The sequence below is a fragment of the Pan paniscus genome, chromosome 4 (genome assembly GCF_029289425.2).
Source record: "Pan paniscus chromosome 4, NHGRI_mPanPan1-v2.0_pri, whole genome shotgun sequence".
NCBI lineage: Eukaryota > Metazoa > Chordata > Mammalia > Primates > Hominidae > Pan > Pan paniscus.
The window spans coordinates 58,309,998-58,321,108 of record NC_073253.2 but is presented as its reverse complement, the minus strand read 5'-3'; positions in this window follow the sequence as shown (position 1 = coordinate 58,321,108).

Sequence of the window (11,111 nt, the reverse complement as noted above, 5' to 3'; positions counted from 1 at the left end):
CAAGAACCCACTGGAAGCAACCAACTCCGGACACATCTTGGTGACCCAGATGGGACTATCGCCAAGCAGTGAGTACCACTGTGAGAGGTGACAGCGTGCTGGCAGCCCTCGCAGCCCTCACTCGCTCTCGGCGCTTCCTCAGCCTTGGCGCCCACTCTGGCCCTTCAGCCTGCCGCTGCACTGTGGGAGCCCCTCTGTGGGCTGGCTGAGGCCAGAGCCAGCTCCCTCTGCTTGTGGGGAGGTGTAGAGAGGCAGGGGCGGGAACCGGGGCTGCGTGTGGTGCCCGCGGGCCAGCGCGAGTTCTGGGTGGGCGTGGGCTTGGTGGGCCCTGCACTCGGAGCAGCCGGCCAGTGTGACCGGCCCCAGGCAGGGAGGGGTTTAGCACCCGGGCCAGCAGCTGTGGAGGGTGCGTGGGTCCCCCAGTAGTGCTGGCCCCCAGGTGCTGCGCTCGAATTCTCGCTGGGCCTCAGCTTCCTCTTCACAGGGCAGGGCTTGGGACCTGCAGCCCGCCATGTCCAAGCCTCCCCCCACCGCCGTGGGCTCCTGCATGGCCCGAGCCTCCCTGACCAGCGCCACTCCCTGGTCCACAGCGCCCGATCCCATCGACTGCCCAAGGGCTGAGGAGTGTGGGTGCATGGCGCAGGACTGGCGGGCAGATCCGCCTGTGGCCCCCGTGCAGGATCCACTAGGTGAAGCCAGCTGGGCTCCTGAGTCTAGTGGCGACTTGGAGAACCTTTATGTCTAGCTAAGAGATTGTAAATACACCAATCAGCACTCTATGTCTAGCTCAAGGTTTATACACACACCAATCAGCACTCTGTGTCTAGCTCAAGGTTTGTAAATGCACCAATCAGCACCCTGTGTCTAGTTCAAGGTTTGTAAATGCACCAATCAGTGCTCTGTGTCTAGCTCAAGGTTTGTAAACACACCAATCAGCACTCTGTGTCTAGTTCAAGGTTTGTGAATGCATCAATCAGCACTCTGTATCTGGCTAATCTGGTGGGGACTTGGAGAACCTTGATGTTTAGCTCAAGGTTTGTAAACCACCAATCAGTGCTCTGTGTCTAGCTAATCTAGTGGAGACTTCGAGAACTTTTTTGTCTAACTCAGGGATTGTAAACGCACCAATCAGCACCCTGTCAAAATGGACCAATGAGCTCTCTATAAAACGGACCAATCAGCTCTCTGTAAAATGGGCCAATCAGCAGGATGTTGGTGGGGTCAGATAAGGGAATAAAAGCAGGCTGCTGAAGCCAGCGTTGACAACCCGCTCGGGTCCCCTTCCACACTGTGGAAGCTTTGTTCTTTCACTATTTGCAATAAATCTTGCTGCTGCTCACTCCTTGGGTCTGCACTGCCTTTATGAGCTGTAATACTCACCGCGAAGGTCTGCAGCTTCACTCCTGAGGCCAGCAAGACCATGAACCCACTGGGATGAATGAACAACTCCAGATGCGCTGCCTTAAGAGCTGTAACACTCACTGCGAAGGTCTGCAGCTTCACTCCTGAAGCCAGCGAGACCACCAGCCCACCAGAAGGAAGAAACTCCGAACATGTCCGAACATCAGAAGGAACAAACTCTGGAAACACCACCTTTAAGAACTGTAACACTCACCGTGAGGGTCCGTGGCTTCATTCTTGAAGTCAGTGAGACCAAGAACCCACCAATTCCGGACACAACTGGACCCCTTTCGCTTGCTATTCTGTCCTATTTTTCCTTAGAATCTGGGGGCTAAACACCGGGCACCTGTCGGCCAGTTAAAAGCAACTAACGCGGCCACCAGACTAAAGACACAGGTGTCAGGCTTTCTGGGAAAGGGCTCTGAGTCCTTACTCAGACTTGTGGGACAACCCCGCAACCAGTGGCATATCTAAGTAAGGAAATTGATACAGTAGCAAAAGGCTGGCCTCACTGTTTACAGGTAGTTGCAGCGGTGGCCATCTTAGTATCAAAGGCTATCAAAATAATGCAAGGAAAGGATCTCACCGTCTGGACTACTAATGATGTAAATGGCATAGGTGCCAAAGGAAGTTTATGGCTATCAGGCAACCGCCTGCTTAGATACCAGGCGCTATTCCTTGAGGGATCAGTGCTTCAAATACACATGTGTGCGGCCCTCAACCCTGCCACTTTTCTCCGAGAGGATGGAGAACCAATCAAGCATGACTGCCAACAAATTATAGTCCAGACTTATGCCACTGGAGAGGATCTCTTAGAAGTCCCCTTAGCTAATCCTAATCTTATATACTGATGGAAGTTGATTTGTGGATAATCAGATACGGAAGGCAGGTTATGCCATAGTTAGTGATGTTATGCCATAGTTAGTAATGTAACAGTACTTGAAAGTAAGCCTCTTCCCCAAGGAACCAGCGCCTAGTTAGCAGAACTAGTGGCACTTACCTGAGCCTTAGAACTGGGAAAGGGAAAAAGGATAAATGTGTATACAGATAGCAAGTATGCTTATCTAATCCTACGTGCCCATGCTGCAATATGGAAAAGGAATTCCTAACCTCTGGGGGAACCACCGTTAAATACCACAAGGAAATCATGAAGCTATTGCATGCAGTGCAAAAACCCAAGGAGGTGGCAGTCTTACACTGCCAAAGCCATCAAAAAGGTGAAGAAGAAAAGGCAGAAGGAAACCATTGGGCTGATGCTGAGGCCAAAATTGCTGCCAGGCAGAACCTCCCATCGGAAATACCTATGGAAGGACCCTTGGTATAGAACAACCCTCTCCAAGAGATTAAGCCCCAGTATTCCCGACTGAAACAGAATGGGGACTTTCACGGGGGCATAATTGTCTCCCCTCGGGGTGCTTAACGACAGAGAGACAAAGAGGGAGTCAGAGAGAGAGAGAGAGAGAGGGCAAAAACAAAGTCAAAGAGAATGGGGGGGAGGACAGAAAGTCAAAGAGAGAAGGAAAGAGAGGAAGAGACAGAGACAAAGAGGAAGTCAGAGAGAAAGAGAGAGACAGACAAGGAGTCAGAGAGAAAGAGAGATAGAAGTAGTAAAGAAAAAACAGTGTACCCTATTCCTTTAAAAGCCAGGGTAAATTTAAAACCTATAATTGATAATTGAATGTCTTCTCCATGACCCTATAACACTCCATTACCACCTTGTTGTCAGTGTAAACAAGGGCGTAGCCCAAAAACACTGAGGCACTGACAACCCATAGCCTTCCTATCAAAAATCTTTAACCCAGCAGGTTTCCTAACAGGGGATCTAAATCTTAGTTAATTACTATACAAAGGTCCGACCAGACTTAGGAAGAACTCTCTTCAGGACAGGAAGATAGATGGTTCCTCCCAGGCGATTAAGGGAAAAAGACACAATGGGTATTCAGTAAGTGATAAGGAAACTCTTGTAAAAGCAGAGTTAGGAAAATTGCCTAATAATTGATCTGCTCAAACATGCAAGCTGTTTGCACTCAGCTAAACCTTAAAGTACTTACAGAATCAGGAAGGAGCCATCTATACCAATTTTAAGTTAATATGGACTGAACGAGGTCTTATTAATAGCAAAGAATAATTGATATCCCAAACTTACAAGGTTTTCAACAGAAGTAAAGTTTGCTAAAAGTTAACAGTATAAAATGTGTTATCCTAACTTCAAAGCTTGTGGAAATCAGACCCTATCAGTACCCCTCAAAGCTCAAGTCAGTTAGCACAGAGTCATACAACTAATACCTCTACTTAAAGGGTTAGGAATGGCCACTGCTACAGGAACCAGAATAGCCAGTTTATCTACTTCACTATCCTACTACCACACACGCTCAAAAGATTTCTGACAGTTTACAAGAAATAACAAAATCTATCCTTACTCTACAATCCCAAATAGACTCTTTGGCAGCAGTAACTCTCCAAAACCGCCAAGGCCTAGAACTCCTCACTGCTGAGAAAGGAGGACTGTGCACCTTCTTAGGGGAAGAGTGTTGCTTTTACACTAACCAGTCAGGGATAGTATGAGACGCCGCCTAGCATTTACAGGAAAAGGCTTCTGAATCAGACAACACCTTTCAAACTCTTATACCAACCTCTGGTGTTGGGCAACATGGCTTCTCCCCTTTCTAGGTCCCGTGACAGCCATCTTGCTATTACTCACCTTCGGGCCCTGTATTTTTAACCTGCTTGTCAAATTTGTTTCCTCCAGGATCGAGGCCATCAAGCTACAGATGGTCTTACAAATGGAACCCCAAATGAGCTCAACTCAAAACTTCTACTGAAGACCCCTGGATCTTTGACTGGCCTAGAGAGTTCCCCTCTGGAGGACACTACCACTGCAGGGCCCCTTCTTTGCCCCTATCCAGCAGGAAGTAGCTAGAGTGGTCATTGCCCAATTCCCAACAGTAGTTGGGGTGTCCTGTTTAGAGGGGGGATTGAGAGGTGAAGCCAGTTGGACTTCTGGGTCAGGAGGGGTACTTGAAGAACTTTTCTGTAGCTAGCTAGAGGTTTGTAAAATGGACCAATCAGCACCCTGTAAAATGAACTAATCAGTGCTCTGTAAAATGGACCAATCAGCAGGACATGGGTGGGGACAAATAAGGGAATAAAAGCTGGCCACCCCAGCCAGCAGCGGCAACCCACTTGGGTCCCCTTCCACGCTGTGGAAGGTTTGTTCTTTGGCTCTTCACAATAAATCTTGCTCCTGCTCACTCTGGATCTGTGCAACCTTTAAGAGCTGTAACGCTCACCGCAAAGGTCCGCACCTTCATTCTTGAAGTCAGCGAGACCAAGAACCCACTGGAAGGAACCAACTCTGGATGCAGGACTGCAGACACATGCCACCATGCCTGGCAAATTTTTTAATTTTTAGGAGAGATGAGGTCTTGATATGTTGCCCAAGCTGGTCTTGAACTCCTGGGCTCAAGTGATCCTCCTGCCTTGGCCTCTCAAAGTGTTAGGATTACAGATGTGAGCCACCATGTTCAGCCCTGTGCCTATTTTTCTACTGGGGCACTGAAGGATTTTACAGAGAAGGGCATAGTCAGTTTCATATTAATTAAAGATAACTCTGGCAGCACTAGAAATGATGGCTCTATCTTTGCATTTCCAACTTTAGGACAATGAGTAAAAGTTTACTGCATTGGATTGGGCTTTAATCTATCTGCAATAAAGGTTTTATATATAATACAGCACCGGGGAGTGATAAAATTATTTATTTGAATTAAGTCTTAGTTTCCTCTCCTCAAGGAGTGTCATAAATTTCTAATTTAGTTTCTAAAAAAAACTTAACATTAATCCTTTAAAGCTGGGCACTTTAGTGCAGTAGAATTAGATCCTTTCTGGAACAAGGTGGAGTATAAAGAAATGTTGCCTTACTCTCATGTTGCTCTTGGTTGTTTGTTTTATGCATCAAGAGCCCTTAAAAGGTTCCTCATCGCTAAGATAGACTAATACTAGTAACTCTTTGAAAATTAAACCGTTCTTTGAATTCTTTGTTATTGCTGAAAGTATCTTTTAAAAGACCCATACCCAGGTAAAAACTTTCCAATCTAAAAAAGAAAAATGTCCTACTTTGATCTCAACCATTACTGAATTTGTATCCCATGCTATTTTGCTAAATCCAATTTAACTGTTCCAGAAATAATGCTTAGGTTTGGTAAAAGTTGCAGTTCTTAAAGGTAGTGGAGAAACTCAGAGCTTGACATAATCAAACAAGGTGACTGAAACATTTCTTCTTATTCCTCCTTCTAACATTCCTTCCAGTTGCCCCTGCGCAGAGTGGTTTGTGGATGGTTTGCCTTAAAGCTGCTGTCAAGGCTCCTCACTTGCATGGGCTCCTTTTTTTTTTTTTTTTTTTTTTTTAAACGGAGGCTCACTCTTGTTGCCCAGGCTGGAGTGTAGTGGTGTGATCTCAGCTCACTGCAACGTCTGCCTCCTGGGTTCAAGCGATTCTCCTGCCTCAACTTCCTGAATAGCAGGGATTACAGGCACCCGCCACCATGCCTGGCTAATTTTTGTATTTTTAATAGAGTCTGGGTTTTGCCATGTTGGCCAGGCTGGTCTTGAACTCCTGACCTCAGCTGATCCACCCGCCTCGGCCTCCCAAAGTGCTGGGATTACAGGTGTGAGCCACTGCGCCCGGTCGGCCTCCTTTCTAATTTGGGACTCCTAATGTTGTGTATTTCCTTAAAGAGATAACTCCAAACTGTATAAGCCTCAGGCCCCACAAAACCTGAATCTACCCCTTTCACCAAGGATCTTTCTCACCTATCCTAAAGGTTCTCCATCGGTAGGTTCTTGATTTAATGGGTTGACTGTAGCTATATTTCTACAAGTCTTCTTTTCCATGATTTGTCTTAGACAGACATCTTTTTAGAATAATCTGTTAAGCAAATAATAAAGTAATAATATAAATGAGTCACTCAGAATCCCCCATAAAACGTCATTCATATTCATTCTGTGACCACATAACCTTATGTGATTATCATTAACCTAGGTTTTTTGTTGTCGTTTTTTTTTTTTTTTGCTCTGTCACCCAAGCTGGAGTGCAGTGGTACAATCACTGCTCATTGCAGCCTTGAACTCCTGGCCTCAAGCGATCCTCTCACTTTGGCCTCCTAAGTAGCTAGGACTACAGGCACGTGTGTCACCATGCCTGGTTAACTTTCTGTTATTATTTTCAGAGACAGCGTCTCATTATGTTGCACAAGCTGGTCTCAAACTCCTGGCCTCAAGTGATCCTCCCACCTCAGCCTCCTGAGTACCTGGGATTACAAGTGCAAGCTACGACACCCAGCTCTAACTTTTTAAAAGCAGTTTTATTTTGATAAAAATGATTCACTTTACAGAGACCTACTTATTGCAACATTGTCCTATATTCTTCTCTTCAAAACATGTGTATGATGTGGCCACAGCACAGCATTCAGTTGAGACAGGCAGCAGGAAGGGGCAATAGCCTGGCATTTCGGTGACACCTGGAAGGATGACCTGGTTGTTGATGCCTAGAGGTTGGTGAGGGATATTAAAGTGTCAGAGCCACATCTGGCTTGTTCACCACTGTATGCTCAGTGCTTAGCATAAGGTCTGGCAACCAGTCAGTACTTAGTTATTGACTGAATGACTAATATTGAACCTGCTGACCCCAATTTTATTTTGTAATGGTTTTGGGGCTATGGAACAACATCCTAGATAATAGCAATTACCTTATTATTTTCCATAAAGAATGCTGACTAGTTAATTAATTGATTAAACAAGTGTATATTGAGTGCCTACTATGACCAAACAATAGGATCACTTGGGATTGAGAGAGCGCCAAAGGAGGAAAAATCTGGAGTGTGAGCAATTTCCCATCCCCATCGCAGGCCTGTACTTTATGGCCTGAGATAAGTAAGAATGGCCAGGTGCAGTGGCTCAGGCCTGTAATCCCAGCACTCTGCGAAGCTGAGTTGGGGCGGGTCACTTGAGGCCAGGAGTTTGAGAGAGACCAGCCTGGCCAACATGGCAAAACCCCGTCTCTACTGAAAACACAAAAATTAGCTGGTTGTGGTGGCTGGCTCCTGTTATTCCATCTACTTGGGAGGCTGAAGCAGGAGAATTGCTTAAACTCGGGAGGTGGAAGTTGCAGTGAGCCAAGATTGCACCACTGTACTCCAGCCTGGGCAACAGAGCGAGACTCCATCTCAAAAAAGAATAGAGAAGTTGAAAAAGACATAGCCTTATTTTATTTTTGCCGAAGAGCTGGAACATAAAAATAATACTGGGGAAGAAGTAATATTACTTAGAGAAGGCGGAAAATTAGAGCCCTCTATTGGCTTAAGTGGCTCTGGAGGATTAGGACATCAATCTCTTCCAGGAACTAGGCTCTACTTAACATTCATGGGAAATATTCTTAGAGGGAGAGGTCACAACAGTATATTGTCCTAAAGAGATAGTCATTTTAGGTTTCAGTTAACATAATGTAATGCCCTTCTTTAGGATCAGAACACTTTGCGGGGCTCCTTGGGGCCTGATGTGAGGCACAGGGGCAAAGTCACTTGAGAAGTTTGACCTGGCGTAAGATGGAACCCAGCTTCTTCCTGACCTTGGGGCCAGTGCTACCAAGCAATAATATTTCCCAGCAAAATTCAATTAAACAAAATCCCAGAGTTGTTTTCCTTCAAATTATCTTTGATTTAATTTCTTCTTTTATATAAAAGACAACAAATTACATTTCAGAGAACAATGTTTAGGTTATAAGGTTCCCGTCAGAGCTGTTTCACAACACGTGTTTACATAATCTGAAGTGAAGGCAGCAGTGGACTGTAAAACCGGCCAGCCAGGCCAGTTTGTGTGCATCTGGGGGATTAATTTCACTTTGGATCACAAACTAATGTAACATTCTACTGTTTAGGTGTCAACTAGATTTGGATTTGGTTTTGGATATTCTAATGGGGATGAAATTGAGTTTAGAAAAAACAAAAAACACCACCACCAGATTCTAAAAAGCAATTAGGTCAGTGCTTTGTAAAGAAAACATACAACATCAATATTTTCTGCTCTTATCAATGAGTTCAAACATTTGACACTTTGAATACTGATATTTAAATAAGACAAATCTTTGGTGAGAAAAACTTATACATTTTTCTGTTTGTACCACCCAATGTGTTACTAATTATTTGCCCTATTAATCCATTGTGCTTTGCTGTCCAAGATTAACAGAATAATGCAATGTGTTCAAAATGCAAAGAGAATAAATAGCATACAGAAGCATTAAACAAGTCGCAGAAAACTTATCTTAGAGGAAATTTACCAAACTAAAAGCGAATACATTTAACCTATATGATTGCATTTGCTGGTGAAGGTACCAAATATTAAATTTTGGACAGTTATGAGGAGGAACCTGAAAATGGGTCGTTGCTGCTTGACCTCTCGGCTTCTTTTATCAACCCTCCTCAAGGCTCCCAACTGAAAGGGATCTGTTTCTCTAATAGTCCTCAGTATAAATTGCCTTGCATCATAGTTAATTATATACACAGTTCCTTTACTAGATTAAAAGTTCATTTCAGATATGAATGATGTCTTATACATCTTTATCTCCTCCAAAGCACTGGACAGAAAAGTCTTTTACTTCTATAGTTAGTAGCTGCATTGCATTTGCAAAATATACTTAAATAAAGTATTTCCCTTTAATATAGTCCCCTTTTATGAATAAATTTATTCCTTACATCAAAGCATTTTTTGGGTGTGATAATAAAATTGATTTTGGATGATCACCCACAGCTGTCAAACTTAATTTTCTTTGTCCTTTCTGGCTATTAGCATACCACATATTCATATATAGACTTTCTAAGGAAGACCCCTCTAAATAATCCATATTTTACTTAATAATATCCTCAGTTGTGTGTTAAGCTAAATTCAAGAGTTAAGCATGAGAGCAAAAAGTGAAAGAAATTCAATTAGAAAATTCAAAGAGATGACAGCAGACAAAGAAGGTCTAAAACTAGTTGTGATATGAATGGCTTCATATCTCATCATTCTAATGTGTGGGCCAGGATATACACACTTACAAAGAGTTCTCTGACCAAGCCAAATAATAGGCCAAAGAGTCGATCTCATGAAAAAAAACTTAAGAAGGCGAAGTCATACAGCATAAGTCTAATACAAGATTTTAGAAGTTCAAAATTATCAAGTCTTTTTTTCTTTTTTTTGAGATGGAGTTTCACTCTTGTTGCCCAGGCTGGAGTGCAATGGCACGATCTCGGCTCACTGCAACCTCTGCCTCCCGGGTTCAAGCGATTCTCCTGCCTCAGCCTACTGAGTACCTGGGATTATAGGCACACGCCACCACACCTGGCTAATTTTGTATTTTTAGTAGAGATGGGGGTTTCTCCATGTTGGTCAGGCTAGTCTCAGACTCCCGACCTCAGGTGATCTGCCTGCCTCGGCCTCCCAAAGTGCTGGGATTACAGGTGTGAGCCACCACACCCAGCCAATTATTTTTTTCTTTAATTAAAAAAATTGTTTTTTTGAGACAGGGTCTTACTCTGTTGCTCAGGCCGGAGTACAGTGGCACAATCAGGGCTCATTGATGTCCTGGGCTCAAGCAATCCTCTCACCTCAGCTTCCTGGGTACCTGGGACTACAGCTGCATGACACTGTGCCCAGCTAATTTTTTTTAAATTTATTTTTTATAGAGACAGGGTCTCACTATTTTGTCCTGGCTGGTCTTGAACTCCTGGGCTCAAGTGATCCTCCCACCTCAATCTTCCAAGAGCTGGGATCACAGCCGTGCCCACATCAAGTCTTTTCGTTTTGTTTTGTTTTTGAGATGGAGTTTCGCTCTTGTCACCCAGGCTGGAGTGCAGTGGCGTGATCTTGGCTCACTGCAACCTCCGCCTCCTGGGTTCAAGCAATTCTCCTGCCTCAGCCTCCTGAGTAGCTGGGATTACAGGTGCACGCCACCACGCCCAACTAATTCTTGTATTTTTAGTAAAGACGGGGTTTCACTGTGTTGGCCAGGCTGGGTCTTGAACTCCTGGCCTCATGTGATCCGCCCACCTTGGCCTCCGAAAGTGCTGGGATTACAGGCATGAGCCACCATGCCCGGCCTCACATCAAGTCTTTTAAAGAAAACAATAGCAAAGATTCACATTGTCTTTTAGTTTAGTAAATACCACATTCATTGTCATATTCACTTAGTTCATTAAATGGACAAAAATATATTAAATCATTTTTTCCATGTGTTAAAACATTCAAGTACATTATTGAAAAGTGGCAATGAAAACTCTGTCTCCACCTCTCAAAGAACTGGGATGACAGACATGAGCCACAGTGCCCAGCCCTGTTTCTGAAGTTTTTACAGAGAAGGAAGGTGACTGGGGATAAACTGCGATTAAGCCTAGATCGCTCACAGTGCTGTCTGGCTTTTGAATCCTATGTCTCTTAACTGAATAAGATTCTGAAGTCATAAAGATTCAGGGGCTCTCAAGCACAGAGAAGCACTTTCTCCATTCATTATACTCCTTTTCTAAGAGAAATTAACACAGTGATCTGACACCTACTGCAGAATTTTCCAATTAACCAAACTCCTACTACCAGCAATTTATGTGAACAAAAACTTTTGAGACTATTTCCATCACTGTAACTATGTTCAAAAGGCTATTACTAATAGCTGTAAATTAAGGTTTGTA